The sequence below is a fragment of the Nycticebus coucang genome, chromosome 9, assembly GCF_027406575.1.
Source record: "Nycticebus coucang isolate mNycCou1 chromosome 9, mNycCou1.pri, whole genome shotgun sequence".
Classification (NCBI taxonomy): Eukaryota; Metazoa; Chordata; class Mammalia; order Primates; family Lorisidae; genus Nycticebus; species Nycticebus coucang.
In genome coordinates this window covers 117,055,529-117,081,613 of record NC_069788.1, presented here as the reverse complement: position 1 = coordinate 117,081,613, position 26,085 = coordinate 117,055,529, and the positions used below count along the sequence as shown (strand labels likewise).

The 26,085-nt window shown below is 48.6% G+C and overlaps 1 protein-coding gene across 4 annotated transcripts in view; it reads right to left on the bottom strand.

Moving 5' to 3' along the window:
• The window catches only part of ACTN1 (actinin alpha 1), a 117,550-nt gene that overhangs the window by 57,691 nt on the left and 33,774 nt on the right, over nucleotides 1-26,085 (bottom strand). The window contains exon 2 of one of the 4 annotated variants that reach the window (XM_053602192.1): nucleotides 924-1,173. The exons of the other annotated variants lie outside the window; for them this stretch is intronic. The gene's annotated coding sequence lies outside the window, so the exon portion shown is untranslated. The remainder of the gene's footprint in view (nucleotides 1-923; nucleotides 1,174-26,085) is intronic. 4 annotated transcript variants of the gene reach the window in all.

The window sequence follows — 26,085 nt, the reverse complement described above, 5'->3', positions numbered from 1 at the left end:
TCAGCCCTGTTGATATTCGTAGCCGGAAAGTGCTGTAGCGGGACAGGGGAGTGCCTAAGCATCCAAGGATGTTAGCAGCATCTCTGGGCCCTAGATGCTGGTAGCTCAAATAATAACAAACAAAAATCACCCCTCAGTTGAGAACCTGGTCTAGAAGAGACAAATATGCCATTGATGATGGTGGCAATAACAGCAGCTTACATTTATAATTGTAGTCAGTGCTCAATGGTGCTGGACCCTCTTCTCAGTATCTACCTCCTTTAATTTATTTAATCTTCACAATGACACTATGAGGCAACTACTCTACCCAGCGTACAGATGAGGAAACTAAGGCACAAAGAGGTTTAATAAATGAGCAAAAGGGGCCAAGAATAAGAAAAGATGAGTTCGTCCTCATCTCCATATATTCTTATGCATTTTTCTTGAAACAGCGCCCCCTGTGGGATATCCTTTGTTTCCCCACCCACAAGACACGGTGGCCACAGAGGAGTACCTGCCAACGTGCAACTGTACACATGAGCTACCACACAGCAGCTAGAACACAGCTTCCCATCCAGGCAGGAGGTGGCGAGGGGGCAGAAGCAGCCCCTCCTCACCTCCACGTGGGGACAGGAGCCCTTGGTTGCCACACCTCCAAGGAAAAGGAGCCAGAAATCTGAACCTCTATGTGGAACCCCCACCCTGAATTTTCAAATGCTACTATAAAATGTAAAAAAAAAAAAAGATCCCACAGATCCCCCACCCAAAAAATAGGTCAGCAGCCTAAATCTGAATTAAGATTTATTGGGTCTATGGTTCCATTGTGGAAAAACATGAACTATTCCTTTTTTTTTAAACTGTTTATGTTCCGCCAACCTTACTTGCATCTTTTTTAAGAGCCTGTGGAAGAACAGCTTAGTGGTTGTTCCCACCTATTTGGTGACCTGAGCAGTGGAAGTTGCAGACCAGGTTTCAGTGGCAGGCCAGGCCCTGTAGTCTTCAGTGGGGACCTGCTGTGTAGGCACAGAGGGCACCTGCAGCCTTCTGACCAGTCTGCAACCTTGGGTTGAGTAGCAATAAACTCAGGAGCTGGAGCAGTCCATTCAGCCTGAAATTCCTCGTTGGTCACAGCTTTCTCAGCAGCAGCTGAGAAAAGCTACTTCAGTCTCTTCCCTTTCAGTTTCTTCAGGATCTCTGCAGAAGAAGAGATCAGGCATGACCTCTCACGGATGCTCACAAGAGACGGTGCCACGCATGCGGAGAACTTCCCAGGCCAGCATCCACTGCGTCACACCTACTGAGTGAGTTCCCTTGTTATTGCATGGTATGGTGATGTCCACATAACGCAGGAGAATCTGTGTGCCACAGAGCAATGGTAGGCAGGTTAACATAAGACACCTCTATGAGGGCAGCGCCTGTGGCTCAGTGAGTAGGGCGCTGGCCCCATATGCCGAGGGTGGCGGGTTCAAACCCAGCCCCGGCAAAACTGCAACAAAAAATAGCCGGGCGTTGTGGCGGGTGCCTGTAGTCCCAGCTGCTCGGGAGGCTAAGGCAGGAGAATCGCGTAAGCCCAAGAGTTAGAGGTTGCTGTGAGCCGTGTGATGCCACAGCACTCTACCCGAGGGCGGTACAGTGAGACTCTGTCTCTACAAAAAAAAAAAAAAAAAAGACACCTCTATGAGAGGCCAGTGGTCAGCCCTGGGATCAGTAACCACTAGAAGACGAGGCTCCTGGAACACTGCCTGGATCTGGTTAGTGAAGGTTCTGGGAGTGAAGCGGGAGCATGCGGAGTCAGCACAGCTCGCCGGCCAGAATTCTGAAGGATACAACACTGATACCAGCAAAGTTTTCAATGGTAACAATGGCCCAAGCTGCCAACAGAAGCTTCTGCCAGGGCCTCTTCAGATTTCTAATGTAGATGCTATTGCTTTTCCTTTTGTAGATGTTCCATTTAGAAGTCAAGGTTGGTGCCACCTAATAGGTTCCTACTAGAAGGAATTTGAGGACATCCTCCGCCTTCATTTGCAGGACATAAAGGGCTCCAGACATTGTGAAAATTTCCCTTAAGTTACAGTGGGAATCCAGAACAACTCCATACGGACCCTCCCTGAGCAGCACAAAAAGCAAAACATGAAATATTTCCAAGTCTATAAAAAAGCCATTATAGGCTGGGTACAGTGGCTCATGACTACAATCCTAGCCCTTTAGGAGGCTGAGGTGGGTGGATCACTTGAGGTCAAGAGTTGGAAATCAGCTTTATTTTAAGAGAGACCCTGTCTCTACTAAAAATTGAAAAATTTGCCAGGAGTAGTGGTGGGTGCCTATAGTCCCAGCTATTCAGGAGGCTGGGGCAGGAAGATCACTTGACCCGAGGAGTTTGGGGTTGCTATGAGCTATGATGCCAAAGCACTCTACCCAGGATGACAAAGTGAGACTGTCTCAAAAATAAGTAAATAAAACAAAGAAGCAGTCAGCAGACACCTGTGCCTACCACAGTTAAGCCTCCTGACAGTCCATCAGCAACATGAGCCATCTGGGAATCTAGCAGCAAAAGCTGACTAGACTGCCTGTGAGGGGCAGGGAGGCTCACCAGGCTGGATTGATGATCAGTTGTTTTAATACCTGGCAGCGCCCATAGCCCAGTGGGTCGGGCGCCAGCCATGTACACTGAGACTGGTGGGTTTGAATCTGGCCCAGGCCAGCTAAAAACAATGACAACTGCAACAACAACAACAACAAAATAGCCAGGTGTTGTGGCGGGCACCTGTAGTCCCAGCTACTTGGGTGGCTGAGGCAAGAGAATCTCTTGAGCTCAAGAGTTTGAGATTGCTGTGAGCTGCGACACCATTGAACTCTACCCAGGGTGACAGTTTAAGACTGTCTCCAGGCTCGGTGCCTGTGGCTCAAGTGGCTAAGGTGCCAGCCACATCACATACACCTGAGCTGGCGGGTTCGAATCCAGCCGGGGCCCGCCAAACAACGACGGCTGCAACCAAAAAAATAGCCGGGTGCTGTGGCGGGCGCCTGTGGTCCCAGCTACGTGGGAGGCAGAGACAGGAGACTCGCTTGAGCCCAGGAGTTGGAGGTTGCTGTGAGCTGTGAAGCCATGGCACTCTACCCAGGGCGACAGCTTGAGGTCTGTCTCTAAAAAAAAAAAAAGACTGTCTCCAAAAAGAAAAAAGTGTCAAAATACCTGTCACAAGGGCCTACAATTAGACATGCCATACACATGTCATCATGCCTTGTAAATTAAAACAAAGATGTATCTGTCATGTACAACAATTGCAAAATAAGTTTCCACTAATTCCATTATTAGAGTAGGTACAGTGACAAAGTCCACAACACGTCACAGTGGGGAAGGCGGATTTGGTACAACTCTGATGGAAAGCAGTTCACCAAGTTGAACAAAAATAGGCATAAGCCCTTAGCCCAATTCTGGGACGCCATCCTGAGTATATAATGCTAAATGAAGAAAAGGCTGTGAGTGTGCAAATGTTCTTGCCAGCACTACTTGAGAAGGAAAAAATTAGAAATAGCCCAAAATTATATTAATAAGCTATTAGTTAAGTAAATTACAGTTCATCCACTTAAAGGACTATTACATGGCCAAAATGATGGGTTCTGAAACTATATTATTATGAGAAAATGCTCATCTATAATTAACCAGAAAAAAGCAGAATACAAAATTGTATGTACTGCAGGTTTAAAACTATGTGAGCAACCAAACATGAAAAAATGATTAAAAACAAAATACATCGAAATGTAAGTTTGTATTCCAGTAATTGAATTGCTGAGGATTTCTGGCTGCTTTACTGGCCCAGTAAAGGGTCAATGTCATTAGTTTTCAGTGATCTGCTCCTTCTGCCTTCTCCCTGGCAAGGGCTTTTTTTGATGTTTACTTGCCTCAGTGCACAATCCAGGCCATTCACTCTTGGGTGACCCCACCAGAGAAATCTCCATTGACAAAGGTGCTTTCTATTCATTGCACAGTGGAGTAAACACGATAACTCACCTTGCAGCCAAATATAACTAGCTCAGCAGTGGGGGGACAGCAGGGCCACCTCCCAGCCTCGCATGCCAACCACACCCCTCCCAAGCACATCCTCTCAGTCTCAGTTCACATCAGGGGAGTTACTGTTCAGAGGACAGGGGTCAGGAAGCCTGGGCTTTGCCCTGGCTCAGCCCAGCATGTGACCTCAGATAAGTCATCTCAATCCCTTCCAGCTCTATAACCCCAAACGAGTCCCCCTTTTTTTTTTTTTTTTTATTGTTGGGGATTCATTGAGGGTACAATAAGCCAGGTTACACTGATTGCAATTGTTAGGTAAAGTCCCTCTTGCAATCATGTCTTGCCCCCATAAAGTGTGACACACACCAAGGCCCCACCCACCTCCCTCCTTCCCTCTTTCTGCTTTTCCTCCCACCCCCAATAACCTTAATTGTCATTAATTGTCCTCATATCAAAATTGAGTACATAGGATTCATGCTTCTCCATTCTTGAGATGCTTTACTAAGAATAATGTCTTCCACGTCCATCCAGGTTAATACGAAGGATGTAAAGTCTCCATTTTTTTAAATAGCTGAATAGTATTCCATGGTATACATATACCACAGCTTGTTAATCCATTCCTGGGTTGGTGGGCATTTAGGCTGTTTCCACATTTTGGCGATTGTAAATTGAGCTGCAATAAACAGTCTAGTACAAGTGTCCTTATGATAAAAGGATTTCTTTCCTTCTGAGTAGATGCCCAGTAATGGGATTGTGGGATCAAATGGGAGGTCTAGCTTGAGTGCTTTGAGGTTTCGACATACTTCCTTCCAGAAAGGTTGTACTAGTTTGCAGTCCCACCAGCAGTGTAAAAGTGTTCCCTTCTCTCCACATCCACGCCAGCATCTGCAGTTTTGAGATTTTGTGATGTGGGCCATTCTCACTGGGGTTAGATGATATCTCAGGGTGGTTTTGATTTGCATTTCTCTAATATACAGAGATGATGAACATTTTTTCATGTGTTTGTTAGCCATTCATCTGTCATCTTTAGAGAACGTTCTATTCATGTCTCTTGCCCATTGATATATGGGATTGTTGGCTTTTTTCATGTGGATTAATTTGAGTTCTCTATAGAACGAGTCCCTTTTTACTTTGTGGGCTAGAGCCCAGCAACCTTCCCCACCATGTACCTAATATTAAGACGCACAACCAAACACAGCACCCAGTAACAATCCCTGTGTAGGAGGGTTTCAATTGGTGGGCTCTGTTCCTTGTCAAAGAAATTCCATGGGGATATTTACAATGCTAAATAAAACATGATCAGTGTTTCGGTCTCAAAATGGCCAGCTCCTAACCGTCATGACCGAGTGGACTTCTATTATTAGTCTCCTGAACAGTTCCTAAAGGATCTATGCCAGAACACCCCTGGAAGAACAGACAAGGACCCAGGAACTGCAGCTGCCTCCAGAAAGGGAAACTGAGGGGTCCCAGACAGGGGAGGGAGGGACTTTTATTTCTTTTGAGTTTTGTGCAGTCATTACCTATATGGGGAAAAAACAACTATGCAAATACAAGAAAAGTCTATCTGGAAATTTGTACTTTTAAATGTTACATCAGCCCTCCTGTATAGGATAAAGGAGACTTCCCATTTCTCTGGGATTATTTGGGGGACAGTACTCAGGTATCATCACAGAAAAAGAAAGTTTGATTCTAAAATGAAGAATAAGAAAAAGATGACAAAGGAAAAAATTATCCCATACATTTAAAAGAATGAGTAAGAAAATCAAATAAATCATATAAAGAACTTTAAGTGCCTTGTCCATGTAAAATGTCATAAAGGGCTAGGCATAGTAGCTCACGCCTGTGATCCTAGCACCCTGGGAGGCCAAGGTGGAAGGGCTGCTTCAGCTCAGGAATTTAAGACCAACCTGAGCAAAGTGAGACCCATCTCTACTGAAAATAGAAAAACCAGCCAGGCATAGTGGCAAGCGTCTATAGTCCCAGCTACTCAGGAGGCTGAGGCAAGACCGTCCCTTGAGCCCAGGAGTCTGAGGTTGCTGTGAGCTAAAACACCACGGCACTCTTCCCAGGGCAACAGACTGAGACTCTGTCTCAAAAAATAAATAATAAATAAATAAAATAAAAAATAAAACATCATAAAGAAAGTCATAACAGGGAATGAGTGGCAGTCACGCAGCCCATCGCCCCCAGGTAAGACAGCAGACCATTCTCTGCGGGGAAAACAAAGGGCAGCACTATGGCCAAACGTGTCCAGGAAGCCGCCAAATAAGCCGGCTTCTCATCTGGTGGTGTCTCCCTCCTGGAGTAGAGCCACCAAGACCCTGGTCTAGGTTCATCAAGTCAAAACCCAACTCAACGCCCTAATGGTCCCCACCCTCCCAGGGAGCACCCACCAGCCTGAGCCTCCCCTGGCTGCCAGTCAGAGCCAGCTCCCAACCATACAGTGTCAACATCCGGCCAGTGTCCCCAGAGAGGGCCAGGCCAGTGCACATGCTCAGGGGTGAGGTCCCTGAAGCATCCACTGACATGGAAAAGGTTGCTGAGGAATGGCTAAGAGTGTGCTTACCCCTTGGGTCACACTGGAGTCAGTGACCCCATACATGTACAGCCACTCTGGCCAGGGCTTGGGCCCTGAATGCTTTGTCTAAGGAAAGACCTGCCCAGAAGTGATCTCAATGCCCAGTGTTCTCGTAAGTAAATGGGAGTATCTGGTTAACTTATCAAGGGCTCTCTGCCAACCCTTCAAAGCTGGCCATCAGCTGGTTCACTGCAGATGAAAAGCAGAGTCCTTAGGAATATCTCCACCCAGATCAACTTCCTACCCACCTGGGAGTGACCACTGAAAAAGCTGACAACCACCAGCAGCTGCCCCTGCTTATTAGAAAGGGCAGTGCTCTAACAGCTGGCCCCCAAGAACCATGAGTGCAGGTGGCTGGGGGTGCCTGAAGGACCTGGACTTAGGAACCAGACAGACCTAGGCTCCAGTCCAGTCCTTGCCTCTCATTAGATCTGTCCTCCTTGAACAGGAATCTTAATCTCAGCCTCGGAAGGCCTCACCTATAAAACGAGGGTAACAAGATCTACGATGGCACAGAATGAGCAAGGACTGAACTGGATCTTAGGTACTAAAAAAGACTTACTTTGGGGCTATGTCCACACAGATGGCTAAAAAATGCTCACCCAGCCCATCCTTGCCATTTACTGGCTCTGTGACCTTAGTTAACTGCCTAGGCCTTAACTGCCTCGTCAGACAAGTGGGAATAGTGAGGATCAATACTTTGCAGGGCTGTCATGAAGGTCAGGATGTTGGAAGCAAAACAGCCAGCAAGACACCCAGAAATAGCAGAAGCCCACTGTAAATGTCCTCTCTCATAATGCTCTCACTTCCCATCCTCTTTCTATTTAACCCAATGGTTCTCAACCTTCCTAATGCCGTGGCCCTTCAATACAGTTCCTGTGGGTCAAGACCCATAGGTTGAGAGCTGCTGATTTAACCAAAGTTAATCACTCAGAAAGCTCTATGTATTGGCAAGACAGAAGTCCTGGTATTTTTCCCACTGATGAGGGAACTCTCAGACCAGCCTCTAGCCAGTTGAGGAGGCTGCCATTGCAGGTTTATGTCCACCTACAGCCCATTTCAGGAGACTCAACATCAGGCACCCAGTGGGTCACCATGGCTAAGAAGCAAGGGCCCAAAAACTCATTCGGGGAGGTCACTTGGCCTAACGAACACACCTGGATTGAGAGAGCTCCCAGGTCTACCATGAAGCCCTAGCATGGCCTTCCTGCCAAGGCCCCCCAGAAGGCAGACCAATGTCCAGGCCACTCAGTCCCTTCCTGCCTGGTAGAGGTAGAACCTTTGGGCTCCCGAGATAAATGAGAGGCATTGTAAGTGTCAGTGGACACAGGATGCCAGTGAAGATGAGGTCTGTCCTCTTACATCCTGGCCACTGAGGGTCAACGGCCTCCAGTGATCTGCCACCATCCACAGCCTTGCCTTTCCCAGGGACAAAAGAGCCTACAGCAACCACCCAGCCATCTGTAAGCTCTGTCAATCATGGCCTTTATTACCCTGGACTGAGTCTTGGTTCTCTCATCAACAAAACAAAGACAGGCTGGGCATGGTGGCTCACACCTGTCATCCCAGTGCTTTGGGAAGCCAAGGCAGGAAGGTTGCTTAAACCCTGGAATTTAAAACTAGCCTGGGCAACACAGAGAGACCCTGTCTCCGCAAAAAACGAAACAAAACAAAACAAAAAAAAAAAAAACTGAGTGTGCTGGCACATTCCTATAGTCTCAGCTACTCAGGAGACTGAGGTGAGAGGACTGCTTGAGCCCAGGAGTTCAAGGCTGCAGTGAGCTGTGATCATGCCCCCGCACTCCAGCCTGTGCACCAAAGATCCTGTTTCAAAATAAAACAAATAAAAAATAAAAAAAAAGACAAAAATGAGTCTGTGTTCCATAAGGTAGTTGAAAGGGTTATGTGAACTAGCCTAAAGGGCTCTTAGTCACTGCTAGACACACACTACGTGCTCTCCAGATGTTAAAATACAAGAGCATCTACAAAGGCAGAAAGTATATTGACTAGTAGTTTCTTGGGGCTGGGAGCGGAGGAGAAAGGGATGAAGGGTACAGGATAGCTTCTTGAGGTGATAAAAATGTTCTAAAATTGACTGCAACAATGGCTGTATATATGTGATACTAAAAACCAGTAAGTTGTACACTTTAAAGGGGTGAATAGTATGATACACAATTGTATGGTATAAAGGGGTGAATTGTGTAAGAATTACATTAAAATAAACCTGTTTTTATTTTTTAAAAATACTAAAATGTTCTGGGATCCCACTAAGTTATTTATATCAAGATTTCTTTCTGTTTTTTAATCCATTTGGCCCACTGGCAAGAAACCAGGTTCAAAGGCAGGTCGTGCCACCCGCCCTCCCAGGGACTGATGTAACTGATTGAGCCAGCTCAGCTACTGAACAGTGGCCTAAAGTAAACTGAGATTAGGAGTAAAGGGGGGCGGGGCTGGTCTTCTGGAAGCAGGGTGGCACTGCTTGGGGAAGCCAATGCGAGAACAGCCTCCTCCCCACTTCTTCCTATTCCCCACCCCATATCCTGCTCTGCCCTATTCCCCCTCCCAGCCTCCCCTTACCAGTTTGGTCCTGGTGTCTGATTTTGGCCCTGGAAGGACTGACAGCCCACAGGCCTTGCAGGCTGCAGCTCACAGCAGTGGCCTGCACATTCCTTCCCCAAAGAAGGAAAAGCCACCAAAAGTGAGGTCATTTAGTTTTTCTAGCACAGATGCCTAGAGCTATGGGTCATCCAATTCCATAGAAAACTTCCCTGGATAACAAGGTTTTGGCCCAGCATGGTATTCACACAACATGGTATTCTGTGGTCTGGCTGACTCTGGCTTCTATCTTGACCCCTCCACCTACATAAGGTATGACCATCAACTTTACAACGTGAAGCCTCAATGTTCTCATCTATGAAATGGGAATAATCACATACACCCCCCCCTCCTGTGGTGGGGCCAAGAATTAAATAGCTCAACACTTGACTTATGGCCAGGTACAGTGACTCACACATGTAATGCCAGCACTCTGGGAGGCCAAGGCAGGTGGATTGCCTGAGCTCAGTTCGAGACCAGCCTGAACAAGAGTGAGACTCTGACTCTACTAAAAACAGAAAAACTAGCTGGGCATTGTGGACAGCTACTCAGGAGGCTGAGGCAAGAGAATCACTCAAACCCAGAGTTTGAGGTTGCTGTGTGCTATGACGCCAGAGCACTCTACCCAGGAGGAGAGAGTGAGACTGTCTCAAAAAAACACCAAAAACAAACAAATAAACAAACAAAAAAACACTTGACTTATGGTAGGTAGCGGCTCATAAAATAAAATAGAACAGAATGCAATTAGCTTCCGTGTTCTCAGTCCTTTCTGCTGAATGTGCTCTGTAGACCAGAAATGTAGAACCTGCCGAGATTCCAAGTTCCTGGTGGAAGCTCCTCTCTTCCCTTATCACAATATTACAAATTTGCAAGAAAGAAAGAAATATTGATTAGACAGGGAAGTTTTCCAGGTCTCCTCTCTGTGCAACTGAAACATCCTTCCAGACTAGACTTCTGTCCTGGTCACACAGTCCATCCCTGTCATCTGGACCCTTCAAGGCACCTCCTTTGGCACAGTACCTGGAACTCTGACCTCCATGGTGATCACTGTCATCAGGCTGGCAGCTGGAGGCAGTTGGGGCATCAGCTCTGCCGTCTGCTTTCAGGGATTTGGGAGGAGCTCCTGGAGGCCCCAGACCCACTGTGGACCAACCACTGCACTTCTTTATAATGGGCATGAAGCCCCTGAAAAGTCACCAGAGCCCAAAGTCTGAGCTCACACTGACAGAAGGGGAGAAACGGGTTAGAAAGGATAGAAGAGAAAAAGAATGGTAGAATAGTTTAGCTCAGTGGTTCTCAAACTTGAACATGCCTTAGAATCACCTTCACCGCTTGCTGAAACACAGATTGCTGTGTGCTACCACCAGAGGGTCTGGTCCCCAAGTTCTGGGCAGGCAGAGAAAGTGCATTTCTAACATGTACCCAGGTGATGCTGATGCTGCTGGTCCCAAGACCAACACTCTTGAGGACCACAGGCTCAGTGGCTAAGAGGATGGATTTGGGTAGAGAAGACCTGGGTCCAATCTGGGTCTGCCACTTACCCTGGGACGGGGGCAACTTCTTGACCTTTCTGAGCCTCAGTTTCCTCGTTTGCAAAACAAGGATACTATCTTTCTGGACTATTAAGGGATTTCTTTTTTTTTTTTTTTTTTTGTGGTTTTTGGCGGGGGCTAGGTTTGAACCCGCCACCTCCGGCATATGGGACCAGCACCCTACTCCTTGAGCCACAGGCGCCGCCCTATTAAGGGATTTCTATTAGATGATCTACACAAAAAGCCTAGCACATCATAGGTAGTCAATAGTCTCTGGAGTTGAGTAATAAGGTACAAGAAAAAGAGAAAAGGTGCTCAAGGAAAGGGGTGAGACAACAGAAACTACTCCAGGGCCATGGAATTGCCCTTGAATGCTCCATGGGCCAGGCACCATCATGGGGATAAAGGGAATGAATGCCCTGATGCCCAGAGAAGTCCTATATCTAGGCTAGCAGGGCTCCAGCAGGCACTGTACCCAGCCTCCCTGCCCCAGTCAAGACGACGTGACCGGGCTGGGTGCGGTGGCTCGCACCTGTAATCCTAGCACGCTGGGAGGCTGAGGTAGATGGACTGCCTGAGCTCATGAGTTTGAGACCAGCCTGAGCAAGAGCAAGACCCTGTCTCTAAAAATAGCCAGGTGTTATGGCAGGCAGCTGTATTCTCAGCTACTTGGGGGGCTGAGGCAAAAGGATCTATTGAGCCCAAGAGTTTGAGGTTGCTGTGAGCTATGATACCATGACACTCTACCCAGACTGATACAGTGAGACTCTGTCTCAAAAAAGAAGACATGACCAATAGGACCTCAGTACCAGGCTCCAGGCCCAGTGCCACCACCTCCTTCTTCCTGAAGGACCACCCAGCAGCCCATGAATTCCCATGGGAAAGCTCAAAGCTCCAGGGAACCCAGAGCCCTCAGGATGTCAGAGTTGCCGAGCAGAAGACAGGGGTGGGGCCCAAGGTTAGCAGCTATGGAAACAAGCCTCCACAGATCCCATCAGTGACTTGCACCTGGAGTGGGAATGGGGCAGAAACCCTCAAGGAGGCTCGGCCCCCCCCTATAGCTCAGTGGTTAGGGCGCCGACCACATAGACCCAGGCTGGCGGGTTTGAACCCGGCCTGGGCCTGCTAAACAACAATGACAACTACAACAAAAAAATAGCCGGGCGTTGTGGCAGGTGCTTGTAGTCCCAGCTATTCGGGAGGCTGAGGCAAGAGAATCACTTAAGCCCAAGAGCTGGAGGTTGCTATGAGCTGTGATGTCACAGCACTCTACCAAGAGTGACATAGGGAGACTGTCTCAAAAAAAAGAAACCCTCAAAGAGCAGAAATATCCTGAGAGGACAAAGCATCAACTGACCCCATCTGTGACCTGCCACTCTCCAGAGAGCAGGGTTTTCTGCAGAGGACCACTATGACTCTTGGCCACCACAGCAATTACCCCACACCCAAGGGGAAGTTTCTGGTTCCAGGATGGCTGAATGGGGAACAGAGAGGCTTAGCACTTGACAAGTTCCTCCTCAGCTGCATCTCAAAACAAAACCTTATCACCTTCTACTTAATAGACTGGCTAACAATTAGGAAGGTGAGTACACCAAATGTTGGACCAGAGGGATCTGGAAGTCCTCAGGCCTAGCTGGTGGCCGGCAGACCGCACAACTGTTCCAAAGAGCACCCCAGTACGGAATCTGGCAATTCTAAGTGCACTTACCCTAAACTCAGCAATCCCTTGCCTAGGCAATTCCTACCCAAGGGAATTCTCACATAAGTGAACACTGAGGTGCGCAGAGAATGTTCATCACTGCAATCACTGCATTTATGTTGGCAGACAAGGCATTGGGCCAATCTAGGTGCCCACCACAGGGAGACTGTAGGTAAAATGTGACAAATGCACAGTGGCTTTATACGGCTCAGAGATGACAGTGGATCATGACCTGAGGGTCCTTAATAACTAATTCTCTTCAGCTGAGGTCCAGCAGCAATGTTTCTCCTCTCAAATACAGATACACGGATCTGCACATTAAAAAGCAGCACAGATGGCCAGGCACCATGGCTCACATCTATAATCCTAGCACTCGGGGAGGCCAAGGCAGGTGAACTGCCCTGAGCACACAGGTTCAAGACCAGCCTGAGCCAGAGCGAGACTCCATCTCTAAAAATAGCCAGGCACTGTGGTGGGTGCCTGTAGTCCCAGCTACTAGGGAGGCTGAGGCAAGAGAATTGCTTGAGCCCAAGAGTTGGAGATTGTCGTGAGCTATGACACCATAGCACTCTACCGAGGATGACAAAGTGAAACTCTGTCTCAAAAAAAAAAAAAAAAAAGCACAGCCCCCCCCCCCTTTGTGAAGAAGCAAAAAGCAGCCTATGGGCCAGAGAACCACCCCCACCTCCCAGCAACATCCCAGGACAACATGGCCCAATGCCATCACTCCCACTCTGCCCGTTCCCTGGTCCTGTTGGCAGTGTGGGGTGTCAGGAACACAGCTTGGCCAACATCTTAGCCTGACCGTCCTGACTTGAGGGACCAGCAGCAGAGGGCAGAAGGCTGCGGAACAGGAATGTGTCTATGGAAACTTCACACGCCCAGAACGATGAGAAGTGCAACTGCAGGCAGATCTGGCCCGGACCTTCCACTTCTGCAGGGAGGCCCAGGGCAGGACAAGGGACTTCCACATCTGGCCAGTGTATACCCTGCCCTCCTGGAAGATCAAAGAGACCCTTCCCTGCTGCTCTCCAACACACAGGGCACCCCGGCCTGACCTCAGAAACTGGAGGCAGGGGCTGCCTCCCCCAACCTCGTACAGGGTTCCACCTCCAACTTAGGGATGAGAACCCTGATGACAAAGGAGGCCCAAGGGGAGGGGAAGAAAGAGCATCAGATCCCAGAGTCTCTCAAAGACACTGGCTATCATTATACCCACTTGGGGAGTACTCACTCACCATCACTGTCACCACTTGCTGAGGCACGCACCACCCCAGCAAATCCACTCAACAGCCCTGTGTTACAGAAGAAGAAAACTGACGGCCAGAGTGTTAAGCAGTGGAGAAAAGGAAGGGAACACTTGCACTGCTGGTGGACTGCAGACGAATCCTCAAAGAACTCAAAATAGACCTTCCATTTGATCCTGCAATCCCATTACTAGGCATCTACCCAGAAGAAAAAAAATCATTTTATCATAAGGACATTTGCACTAGATTGCTTACAGCTCAATTTACAATCACCAAGATGAGGCAACAACCTAAATACCCATCAACCAGGGATGGATTAATAAACTGTGGTATATTTATACCATGGAATACTATTCAGCCATAAAAAGATGAAGACTTTATATCTTTTGTATTAACCTGGATGGAGCTGAAGCACATTCTTTCAGTAAAGAATGGAAAAGCAAGTATCCAATGTACTCAAGACTAAGAAAGATGACAGTAGATGATCTAATACACACACACAAAAGAGAAAACTCAATTCAAGTCTGGTGGGAGTGGAGGGGAGCAGGGGTATATGGTACACCTCCTGGGTGGGGGACACAACCACAATAAGGACTTTACCTAATAAACACAAACATTATAACCTAATTGTACCCTCATATTAATCTGAAATTAAATTAATTTTAAAATTTAAAAGAAGTGTTAAGCAACCTTCCCATAGTCACGCAGCTAGTAAGAGGCAGACCTGAGACCTGAACAGGGCCTGTTGGACATCAAAGCCTGAGTCCGTTCCACTCTCTTAGGGGCTGAGCCCCTTCTAGGCAGCCCTTCAGCCTCTGCCCAGGCCAAGAATAATGGGGATCAGCCAGCACCCCGGACCCAGTACGCAAGAGCCACAGTGGTCAGTCAAGAGCCACATGGTGACCTGCTCAGCTGTCCCCAAGCAGTACCTGGGCCTGGACTGGGGAAGGTAGCATTCATATCCAGTCACAAGAGAAGGACGGGGGCCCTCTGGCTGCAGGGCATGCAGAATAGGCCAGGCAGGTTTTTTCTAAGTCTCACTTTTGGGAGCGGGGAAAGAGGTTTGAGCTCTTGTCTCTTTTGGCTGTCAGAACACAAAGCCCATTGAGAAAGCCCATGAACAATTAGGGGGCAGCCAGGGCAGGTGGTGTGTGTGTCAGAGTGTGGGCCACCAGCGTGTTAGGGCTTGGATCTGCCGGCACAGGCAGCCTCCCCACAGCAAGCTGCTGCAGGTGCTGACTCACCTGGCTCCAGGCTTCCCCTGCCAGGGAGCTGGAGGCAGACTCATTTATTCACTCCCTCAACTCCTTCAGTAAAGTCTTACTGAGCCCTAATTCTGTGTCAGGCCCTGGGTTGGTGGGTCAGGAGGGTGGTGCCTCCCAAGCAGGAGAAACAAAACAGTAGAGGCCTCAGGAAGAAGGGAATAGGCCTTTCAGAAAACCAAAAAATGGCCCCAGGTGCTGGTACAGGAGTAAAGGAGAAGGTGTCAGAGGCTGGACAGTCAGCCATAGGGGTGTCCAGATGCCTGCAGGCTGTTAAAGAATGGGGGAGTGAGGTGGGTGTGGGAAATCAGGCACTGGCTGACACATAATTCCACCTTTGTCTTGGAAAGAGATTTATAATTGTGACATGAAGAGCTGACTACAGAAAGATCAGTCAGGGGACTGTGTAAAGGTCCCAGCCAGAGATCCAGCACCTCAGGCCAAAGTCACGTGGTGATGGAAAAGCAGGTGGATACAAGAGGGGGTCGAGGGGCAGAGGCCACAGATGAGCCAACAGATGAAGGAACAGGCAGCTTCCACACACTCCTCACATACCTACGGAAGCTCACTGAGGTCACAAGTAGGCCAACGTCCTCAGCCAGCCAATTTCATTCCAAGGTCAGAGTAGATGGGCTTCAGAGATGAGGATGCCTTTCCCAACCTACTGTTACAAGTACTCCAGCAGTATTACCCTATGGACTAGCACCAATCCCTTTCTTATTTTTATTTTTAGAGATGGGGGGGGTCTCACTATGTTGCCCAGACTGGTCTCAAACTCCTGGCCTCAAGAGATCCTCCAATTCAGCCTCCCAAACTGCTAGGATTATAGACATGAACCACTGTGTCTGGCTATAATTATCATTTCTAAAAACTGCAAAAATATTCCACCATCATGATGTATCAGAGGGTTTGTTAAATTCCTTGCCTAAGGTTAGTTGCACGAAGGGCTTTTTTCTCCACTTTTGCTCTTACTGACAGCACACAGAGAATATTTTTAAGCATGTCTTTTGTTTCAATTGGGCAGCTAGTGCCCAGCTACTAATCCCATTTTACAGATAGAGAAATTCATAAAGTCACTCAAGGCCACAATGAACAGTGGCCTTGGAACAACGGAAATCCAGAATGACACCTGGGGCTGCAGAGCCCTCACTCCTAGCCACACACAGGCCCAGTCAGCCTGGACCTCCTCGCTCGCTCCTCTCTTCTGACCCTTCCCAGCGCTGGGCAGCAGGTCATCGTGCATAGGCCACACTCTCATAGCTCAGAGCAGGGCTCCTGCCCCACTGCTCATCATCCTGCCTCGTGCCTACCTGGTCAAATTCACCCTTTGAGTGTAGGACCTGGCAGAGGCTGAACTCATTCTTCACAAAAAGGGGTGGGGTAGAGAGGAACTAGAAGTGTTCCAACAGACCAGGCCAACCTTGGGAATGAGGGAGCAGGCAGGCAGTGGGCCCCGTGCTTGGTCTAACTGGCTGACCAGGGAAGCCAGCCCTGCTCCTAAAGGGCTTCCCAGACCAACAGAAAAAGGGAGAAGTGGACACACTTCCACACAGGACTTCACCATCAGCCCTGGGCAGCTGTTCCAGCCCTGCCCTCCTGGCCCATGATGCCTAAGGTCGAACACTCCAACATCCATTGATTCCAGGGGCTCAGGCAAGAAGCCCCAGGTTCTCTATATTCACAAGGACCCTGCTTTTCAGAAGGCACATAGAAGGTACTCTGGTGAGGGCTCTCTGCCACAATGGTCTCTGGAGGCCCCAGTACAAACTCTGAGGCTTGCATTACCTCTTTCCTGTTGCTCCATCTCTCTCCATCCCCCACCTTTTCCATGCTTCTGTGAAATGTCTGTAGGCACAATGGCCACTGAGCACTGGGAGATCTGAGTTCTGATTCTGGTTCCCCCTGCGGGCTCAGTCCCTTCACATTGCATCTCCCACTCTCTGTGGGGCCATCCCTGCCTTGTTCAATGGGCTCCAGTGAAGACTAAATGATACAGCCACTGGAGAGCAATTCGCAGGAAGCAACCTTCCCCAACAGGCCTGATGGTAAAAATGCTGAAAATAGAGGCCCTACCCAACAACCACCAATCTGGTTCAGAAGTTCTGGGGTGGGGCCCATGACTTGGTGTTTTAAAAAGCAGAAGGCACTCTGGGTTTATCATATAATCAGGCACGTCTGGGCAACTCTGGGCTAGAGAAATGTTCAGGAAATCTGTATGACACCCCACCTTCTGTGCAGAAAAGGGAAAGAATGGTTTGGGCTCCTTAGCTGTCCACCCACAAAATAATGACACCTGCCTACACTACGGAAGCCCACTAGGTACAGAACTCCAGCCTGGGCGGTTTGCATCCATCATCTCATTTAGTCCTGGCAAAAACTCTGAAAGACAGATCATCTTCTTTTTACAGATAAGGAAACTGAGGCTCAGAATAAGAACCAGCAAGGAAGACGGCTAGGCTTGCTATCATCCAGCGCTGCTGAACTCAGAAGTTCTCCCCAACATCCTACAGCCTTTGTAAGCTCAATTCATCTGCAGGGAGGGGCAGAAAGCAGAAAGCAGCTCTAAGCAGGACTCACTCTCCTACTCCCTCCCTGAACCTGAACAGGCTCCACATTCCCCAAACATCCTGCTGATGGTGGGAACAATTATCCTATTGCATGGAGAAGGCAGCACTGCTTTCTGTCCCCAAATACGAGGGACACAGATGTCTTGGAGCCTACAATCCAAAAAGGCATTTTAAGTAGTCAAATAGCAACCTGGGGCAGCTGGGAATTCTGAGCTAAAATGCCTGGTGCTGGAGACAGGGGCTGCAAGAAAGTGTGGCAGGGAAGTGGGGCTGAGATCAGAGACTACAGGGCCTCTAAAATGAAGCCCAAGGTCTCCCCACTGAACATAATCCCTGCTTACAGCATGCAGCCAGCCCCAGGGCAGAGTTCAGCAACTCCCATCTCCCTGAGGAGGAAGCAATTTGCAGAGGAAGCCTCTGCAGGGGGAACTCGGCCTGGACAAACACACGAGAAGCAGAAAGAAGGCACATGGGGGTCCTGGGAACTTCATCTTTCTGCTGGAGTCCTCCCCAAGCCTCTCCCACTTAGGAGATGGCACAACCATGACAGCAGCTGACACTGCCACTTATTACATACTTCATAACCAAGATCACATCTACTATTTACGGCAAGCTTATTAAGGAGTAATGTGGGGGTTTTGATCCCTATTTTAGAGATGGAAGAACTGAGGCTCAGGAGGGTTACATAAGCTGGGCAAGAAAGAACAGGCCCTCAACCAAAATCCCGGGGCTCCCTAAAACCAAATTCTTTCCACTGCTTTCTCTTTCTCTCTGAGCATCCACTAAGTCCAGGGTACTAGACCAGGCTACTACCAGGCCACAGGAAAGAACAAGAAGTGGCCCTGCTCACAGAACATACACACTGCCAGTGAGGTGTGTGGCGCCTTCCCAGTGGACCATGCACCCCGGAGGGAGCCACATGCAGGTCACTTGGGTTCAGAGTGCAGATCACAGTGGAACTCGCAGCAACCCGCAGAGACCGCTCTGCTCTGTGTGGGGCTCCAGGGAGGGCCCAGCTCGATTCTGTGGCTGACTGCCAGCTCCAGCAGACCCAGCAAGAACGGACCGAGGACAGGAGCGTCTGCTCTGCTGGCAAGCAACAGACGAGAACTTTTCTCCACAGGAGGCTGGGAAGTGTTGCATTAGTCTCCATAACTCACTGGCCAAAACTCTATCACACACCAGCCCTCTGGGAGAGCCTAAGAAAGTAGCAGCCCAGTGCAGGAAGAACTAGGAGGGAAAGGTATGGGGAGAGCGGGGGCCCACAAGCCCTGGGGTCCAAGGAGGCTGCAGCCCCCTTCCCAGAGTCCAAAGCAAGAGGAGGTTGGGAAGAAAAGACGACAGGAACATGGCCCAAAAAGGCCCTTCTCCAGAAGATGCTAGAACTTCCCATTAGCTCTGTGACTCCAGACTTCCCCAGAGCTCTGCCACAGCCAGCCATACACACTGTGCCCGCAGGGACCCAGCTGGCCAGCCCAGTGAGTGGTCTCTGCAGACAGCTACTGTGGCAGGCCCGGCCCTGGGGTAGTATCCCAAACCCTCTGCTGGCCTGTCAACCCTGTCTTGGGGACTCAAAGTGCTAAGGGGCACAATCAGTAAATATATAAAGTATAACAATTTCATTTCTTTGCAAATACACAAAAGAATACAGGGATTCGGATACATGAACACTCATGTTCATAGTAGCATTATTCACAACAGCCAACAAGTGGGAACAATCCAAATGTCTATCAACACATGGGTGGATAAACAAAATGTGTTGACACACACAATGGTCTATGATTCAGCCTTTAAAAAGGAAGGAAATTCTGACACACACTACAACATAGACAAACCTCCAAGACATTACCCTAAGTGAAATACCATAGACACAAATGGTCAAACACTGTATGATTCTGTGTATGTGAAGTACCTAGAGTGTTCAAAATCATAGACACAGAAAGTAGAATGGTAGTTGTCAGGGACTGGGGACAAGGGGAGATGGGGAGTTGCTTTCTGGGTGCAGAGTCTCAGTTCTGCAAGATGAAGAGTCATGGAGATGGATGGTGGTGATGGTTGCCCAACAGTGTGAATGCACCTAATGCCGCCAAACCGTACACTTAAAAATGGTTAAAATGGTCAATTTCATGTTATGTATCTGTTACCATAGTAACATATATATATGTGTGTGTATGAGGGAGGGTATTTGGAGGGACCTCGCCTAATGTGTATGATGCAATGGTACATTTCAAAACTATTAAGAAATGAGTATAATTGTGATGGATGTGTTACTTAGTTCACTGTAAGCATTTCAGATTGAATATCGAAGCAGTACCCTGAACCGCATAAATGCATCAATGTACGAAGTTATGATTTAATAAAAAACTATTAATTAAAAAAATTAAATATGTAAATCTTACACGTGTTATAGAAAAATCAGTGTTACCTATGGGGCATTGTTTTTTATTTTATAAGTATGTCAAACTTTTATGATAAAACAGATATTGAACACTTGTAAACTAAAGTATCACAAATTGTAATTCCTAAGAGTATTTAAAAACTCTCAGAGAGCCAGGTGCTATGGCTCACACCTGTAATCCTAGCACTCTGGGATGCAGAGGTGGGTGGATTGCTTGAGCTCAGGAGTTCAAGACCAGCCTGAGCAAGAGTGAGACCCATCTCTAAAAAATAGCCAGGTGTTGTGGCGGGCACCTACCTATAGTCCCAGCTACTTGGGAGGCTGAGGCAAGAGAATCATTTGAGCCCAAGAGTTTGAGGTTGCTGTGAGATATGACGCCACAGCGTTCTATCCAGGGGAACAAAATGAGACTGCCTCAAAATAAACAAGTAAATAAATAAATAAATAAAGTAAAAACTCCATTGGCTCAGCACCCGTAGCACAGTGGTCACAGCGCCAGCCACATACACTGAGGCTGGTGAGTTTGAATCCAGCCCGGGCCAGCTAAACAACAATGGCAACAACAATAAAAAAATAGCCGGGCATTGTGGCAGGCACCTGTGGTCCCAGCTACTTAGGAAGCTGAGGCCAGAGAACTGCTTAAACCCAAGAGTCTGAGGTTGCTGTGAGCTGTGATGCCGCAGAACTCTACCCAGGGTGACATAGTGGGACTCTGTCTCAAAAAAATTAAATAAACAATAAAAACTCCCAGTTAGAGGGGCCAGTGCTATCACCTGACTCCCTTCCTGGGCACCAGCACCAACCTGCCCCACAGAGAGGAGACACACACACTCCCCAAAACAATCAAGACAGACTAGGGATGGGGACACAGGCCTTCACTGGCCCTCTGCCCAGCCCACTGTGAACCAGCAGGGAGGACTTACCCCTCCATGATTAGAGGCACCAAGTGAGGGATGGACCCCTGGGCCCCTCCCTGGGCCCTGACTCCAGGGTGATTCAGCCTCTGGTTTCCCCGCAAGGAAGCGATCAGCCTGTAATCTTTTCCCCTTTCCTATAAGGCACAAGGGAATGACTTGGCCCAATCCCAAGGCCTAGCCTCAGACTGTTCCAGTGAAACTAGCCTACCATCCTCCACTACAAGGGGAGAAGAAACAGCTCATCCAGTTGAGGAAGATACAGGAAGGGGGAAACCCAGTGGACAAAACAGGCCTCTTTCTAACATCAGTTAGAAACATCAGTTCCCAACACAAATGCACAGGGAAAGATGCATGGATGCTCTGCAACCCAGCGGACTTGGGCTCTGGTCCTAATGTTCCCACTAACTGGTGGTGTGGCCTTGCCTCAGTTTTCTCCTCTGTAACTTGAAAGGAAAAGAACATTTGATATTGAAGGCCCCTTTCAGTTCTGAAACATTAAGCTTTGTAAGAGACGGGTGACATGCCAGGACTGAGGAAGGTCTGAAGGAGACAAGACCTGACCTTGGAACCAGGACAGCTCTAGGTACAGAGAATCCTGCCTGGTACCCCTCCCAGAAGTGATGGTTCTAACTGGAACACCAGCCTCCCCCACCCTCAGGCCAAGCAGCCTCAGCATTCACTCGCCCGCCACTTTCTAAACTCTATGCCGGGTACCCTGCTAACACCAGGGAACAGCTGCAAATGAGCCCAGCCTTCCAGGCACTGACAGCCTTGTGAACTTGTCCTCTGTACTTCAGGACCCGCTACCCTCACCCCTGCCCCCAGGGCTGGCCTTTGGGGAGGAGAAAGTCACAGGAGAGCACACAGCAGTGGGCAGAAGAGGAACCACTGGCACCGTGAAGAGAGCACTGACCAGCCTCAGAGGAGGAGAAGTCTGGTTTGAATCCTGAGTCGGCCACTGATTTGCTCTGTGTCCTTGGATGAGCTTCTTCAGCTCTCTGGTCCTCAGTTTTTTCATCTGGGAGGGGGGACTGGGCCTAGTCTCTGTGGGGGACAGTCTAGGCCTCCTTGTGATGGACTTAACCTCTTAGTCCCAGGAACACAGGAAAGAGGCCTGTGGGAGCCAAGCTTCAGGCAGCAGCTTCCTAGAGGTCCCACGGGGACCCGCACTGACCCATCCAGGACCCTACAGGCTGCAGACAAACCCAGCTGACAGATGGCCAACTCCGGAGAGTTGTGTAGCACAAAGGACGTGGTGTCAGCCTGGCAAAGTCCAGCTGCTAGAGGCTGTTTGAAAGTAAACATCTTGCTTTAACTTCAGGAATGGAATGGATGCTGCAGTCTTCTCAAAGTTGAAACTGTCTGGCTCAGGATGGTGTCAAAGGAAGAGAAGGAAACTGTATGCACTGTCCCTGTGCTACACAGCCTAGCAGGGGCAAGAAGCATCCCTCCTGCTCCATCCCTGCCGGATTTCAACCATAAACACACAGCCCTTTTCTGAAAGGAAGGGCTAAACACAAACCAGATGTAGTAGGGACTGTCACCCACCCCCCACCTTGGCCCTAAAATAAAACGCTCAGTATCTCCTCTGCCAAAATTCACTTGAAGGCTGAACCTTAAAGAGCCAGAGCCTCTAGTTCTCACCTTCACACACTCTCAATCACATCCTCACTTAAACAAAATGTCAAAGTCCCCCAGACAGAAAGCGTGGATGGGAGGCCCCCAGGAGTGCCTGACACCCATTCAGGGCTGGGGCGAATCTGCTGGCTTGGAGAAGAATCACTGATCTTCTAACACCAACCCAACAGGGACAGAAAGGGCATCCCTGGTGGGGCAGGGAGTGGCTTCCTGACCTCAGGGTGGCTTCCCAACCTTAGGGATGTGCCACTGGGCCTGGTGTGCACAGGGCTTGCCAATGGAACACAGCCGACCAAGAGGGAGCTGCCTGTGTCCATGGGACTCTGGAGATGCCTGGAAGATTTCATTTCCTGGACTTCAGTTTCCAGTCTCTAGAAAATGGGGTGAATGACAGGCATCTTCTTTAACTCTGATCTCATTCACTGCCTTGATGACCTGCATACAATCTATCAATCTATCTGAACTCTGCTGGTCTGTCTGGGCTTCCCTGTCTTGAAAGTTCTCCTGGTCCAACGGATCCTCCCGATCCCAGCTAAATCCCCAGACCACCCTCCCCCAGCGTCAGCATTCACATCTCCCAGTCCTCAGCACTAATTAATTAGCATGCCAGCACAGGGACAGCATGCCTTCCCAGCACAGACACATATCCTCTGCCCTGATGTGCAGGGGACAGGTCTAGTGCCCTCTGTGCACTCCACAGAGCCTGGGTCCACAGCCCATGCAGAGCATGCTCCAAACAGTTGGTTAGATCTCTATGAGCTGCCATTACTCAAGGGGGATAAGCAATGGCAGAAAAGTATCTGAAAAGGGATGATGCTTCTAGAAGAAATTCTCTGACTTGCCATAAAATTTAAATGTTGGTTTTTAAAAATTTTAATCCTATAATCTTATCATAGCTATTTTCATTTTTGCTTACTATCCTCCTGATTTATCCTAGTTTTACAGTTGTAATCACTATGGTGCACACATTGTTTAGTGTTTTCCTACTTTCAACAGTCTATTGAATATTTTGTCCCTGCATAATCTTTCCAATTATCTTTCTAATTATCCTTTTTCTTTTTTTTTTTTGAGGCAAGGTCAGCCTTAAACTGTTGTACTCAGGCGATCCTCCTGCCTTGGCCTCCCAAGTAGCTGGCACCATAGATGCACATTCCCATGCCCAGCTAATTGGTTGCTTTTTTTTTTGGTACAGCCTGGGTCTGCTTGTTGCTCAGGCTGGTCTCAAATACCTGGCCTCAGCCGGGCGCCTGTAGCTCAGTGGCTAGGGAGCCAGCCACATACACTGGAGCTGGCAGGTTCGAATCCAGCCTGAGACTGCCAAACAACAATGACAACTACAACCAAAAAATAGCTAGGCATTGTGGCAAGCACCTGTAGTTCCAGCTACTTGAGAGGCTGAAGCAAGAGAATCGCTTAAGCCCAAGAGTTTGAGGTTACTGTGAGCTGTGACGCCACAGCACTCTACCCAGGGCAACATAGTGAGACTCTATCTCAAAAAAAAACAAACAAAAAAATACCTCTTAGCTCAGCACCTGTGGCTCAAGTCGCTAAGGCACTAGCCACATACACCTGAGCTGGCGGGTTTGAATCCAGCCCGGCCCGCCAAACCACAATGATGGCTGCAACCCAAAAAATAAATAAATAAATAAATAGCCAGGCATTGTGGTGGGCGCCTGTAGTCCCAGCAACTTGGGAGGCAGAGGCAGGAAAATCGCTTGAGCCCAGGAGTTGGAAGTTGCTGTGAGCTATAATGCCACTCATTCTACCCAGGGCAACAGCTTGAGGCTCTGTCTCAAAAAACAAACAAACAAAAAAACACCTGTCCTCCAACAATCCTCTGCCTCAGCCTCCCAAAGTATTGGGATTACAGGCATAAGCCACCATGACTAGCCCTAATTATCATTTTTCTTTCTTTTTTTGTTTTGTTTTTGTTTTTGTAGAGACAGGGTCTCACTTTATGGCCCTCGGTAGAGTGCCGTGGCCTCACACAGCTCACAGCAACCTCCAACTCCTGGGCTTAGGCAATTCCCTTGCCTCAGCCTCCCAAGCAGCAGGGACTACAGGTGCCCGCCAGAACGTCCAGTTATTTTTTTTGTTGCAGTTTGGCCGGGGCCAGGTATGAACCTGCAACCTTCAGTATATGGGGCTGGCGCCCTGCCCACTGAGCCACAGATGCCACCTGTTTCTTTTTTTTTTTTAATTAATTAATTTATTTATTTATTTTTTCTTTTTTTTGCAGTTTTTGGCTGGGGCTGGGTTTGAACCCGGCACCTCTGGTATATGGGGCCAGCGCCCTACTCCGTGAACCACAGGTGCCGCCCCAATTTATTTATTTTTGAGACAGAGTCTTACTCTGTCGCCATCGGTAGAGTGCCATGGTGTCACAGCTCACAGCAACCCCAAACTCTTGGGCTTAAGCGATTCTCTTGCTTCAGCCTCCTGAGTAGCTGGGACTATAGGCACCTACCACAACACCAGGCTATTTTTTTGTTGCAGTTGTCATTGTTGTTTAGCTGGCCTAGGACGGGCTCAAACCCAGCAGCCTCAATGTATGTGGCTGGCACCATAACCACGGTGTTACAGGCCACATGCCCCCAATTATCATTTTCAACAACTGCAAAAATATTCCACCACCATGATGTATCAGGATGGTTTGTTAACTTCCTCCCCTAAGGTTAGATGTGGATGCACTCTCCCCCCTTTTTTGCCCTTACTAATGGCACAGAGAATTTTTTTTTTTTTTTTTTGAGACCAAGCCTCAAGCTGTCACCCTGGGTAGAGTGTTATAGCATCACAGCTCACAGCAACCTCCAACTCCTGGGCTCAAGCAATTCTCTTGCCTCCGCCTCCCAAGTAGCTGGGACTACAGCCGCCCACCACAACGCTGGGCTGTTTTTTTTTTTTTGGTTGCAGCCTCATTGTTGTTTGGCAGGCCCAGGCTGGATTCAAACCCGCCAGCTCAGATGTATGTGGCTGGCGCCTTAGCCACTTGAGCCACAGGCACCAAGCCACACAGAGAATATTTTTAAGCTTATCTTTCTTTTAGCTGAGCAGACCCCATAGGACACAATCCTGCAGATGGGAGGGAGGTAGAATTACAGGGTTAATAGGTGTGAGTTTTTTCATAGCTTTCACTACATCAGACCCAGGATACTAACCCAAAGGCTGCACCAATCTGCAAAACTTTTAGAAACAAGCATGTCCACTCATTCTAATAGAACCTTGCCCTAATTGGAGAATTTTTTCCCTTCCTTTTAAAAAACATTTCTCAGGGGGCAGCACCCATGGCTCAAAGGGGTAGAGTGCCAGCCCCATATGCCAGAGGTGGCAGGTTCAAACCCAGCCCCGGCCAAAAACTGTAAAAGCAAACAAACAAACAAAAACCATTTCTCAGGCATGGCTCTGTAGCTCGGTGGCTAGGGTGCCCACCACATACACCAGGGCTGGAGGGTTCAAACCTGGCCCAGACCAGCTAAGCAACAATAACAACTACAACAAAAAGTAGCTGGGCGTTGAGGTGGGCGCCTGTCCCAGCTACTTGGGAGGCTGAGGCAAGAGAATGTCTTAAACCCAAGAGTTTAAGGTTGCCATGAGCTGTGACGCCACGGCACTGTACCGAGGGTGACATACTAAGACTCTGTCTCAAGAAAAAAAAAAAAAAATT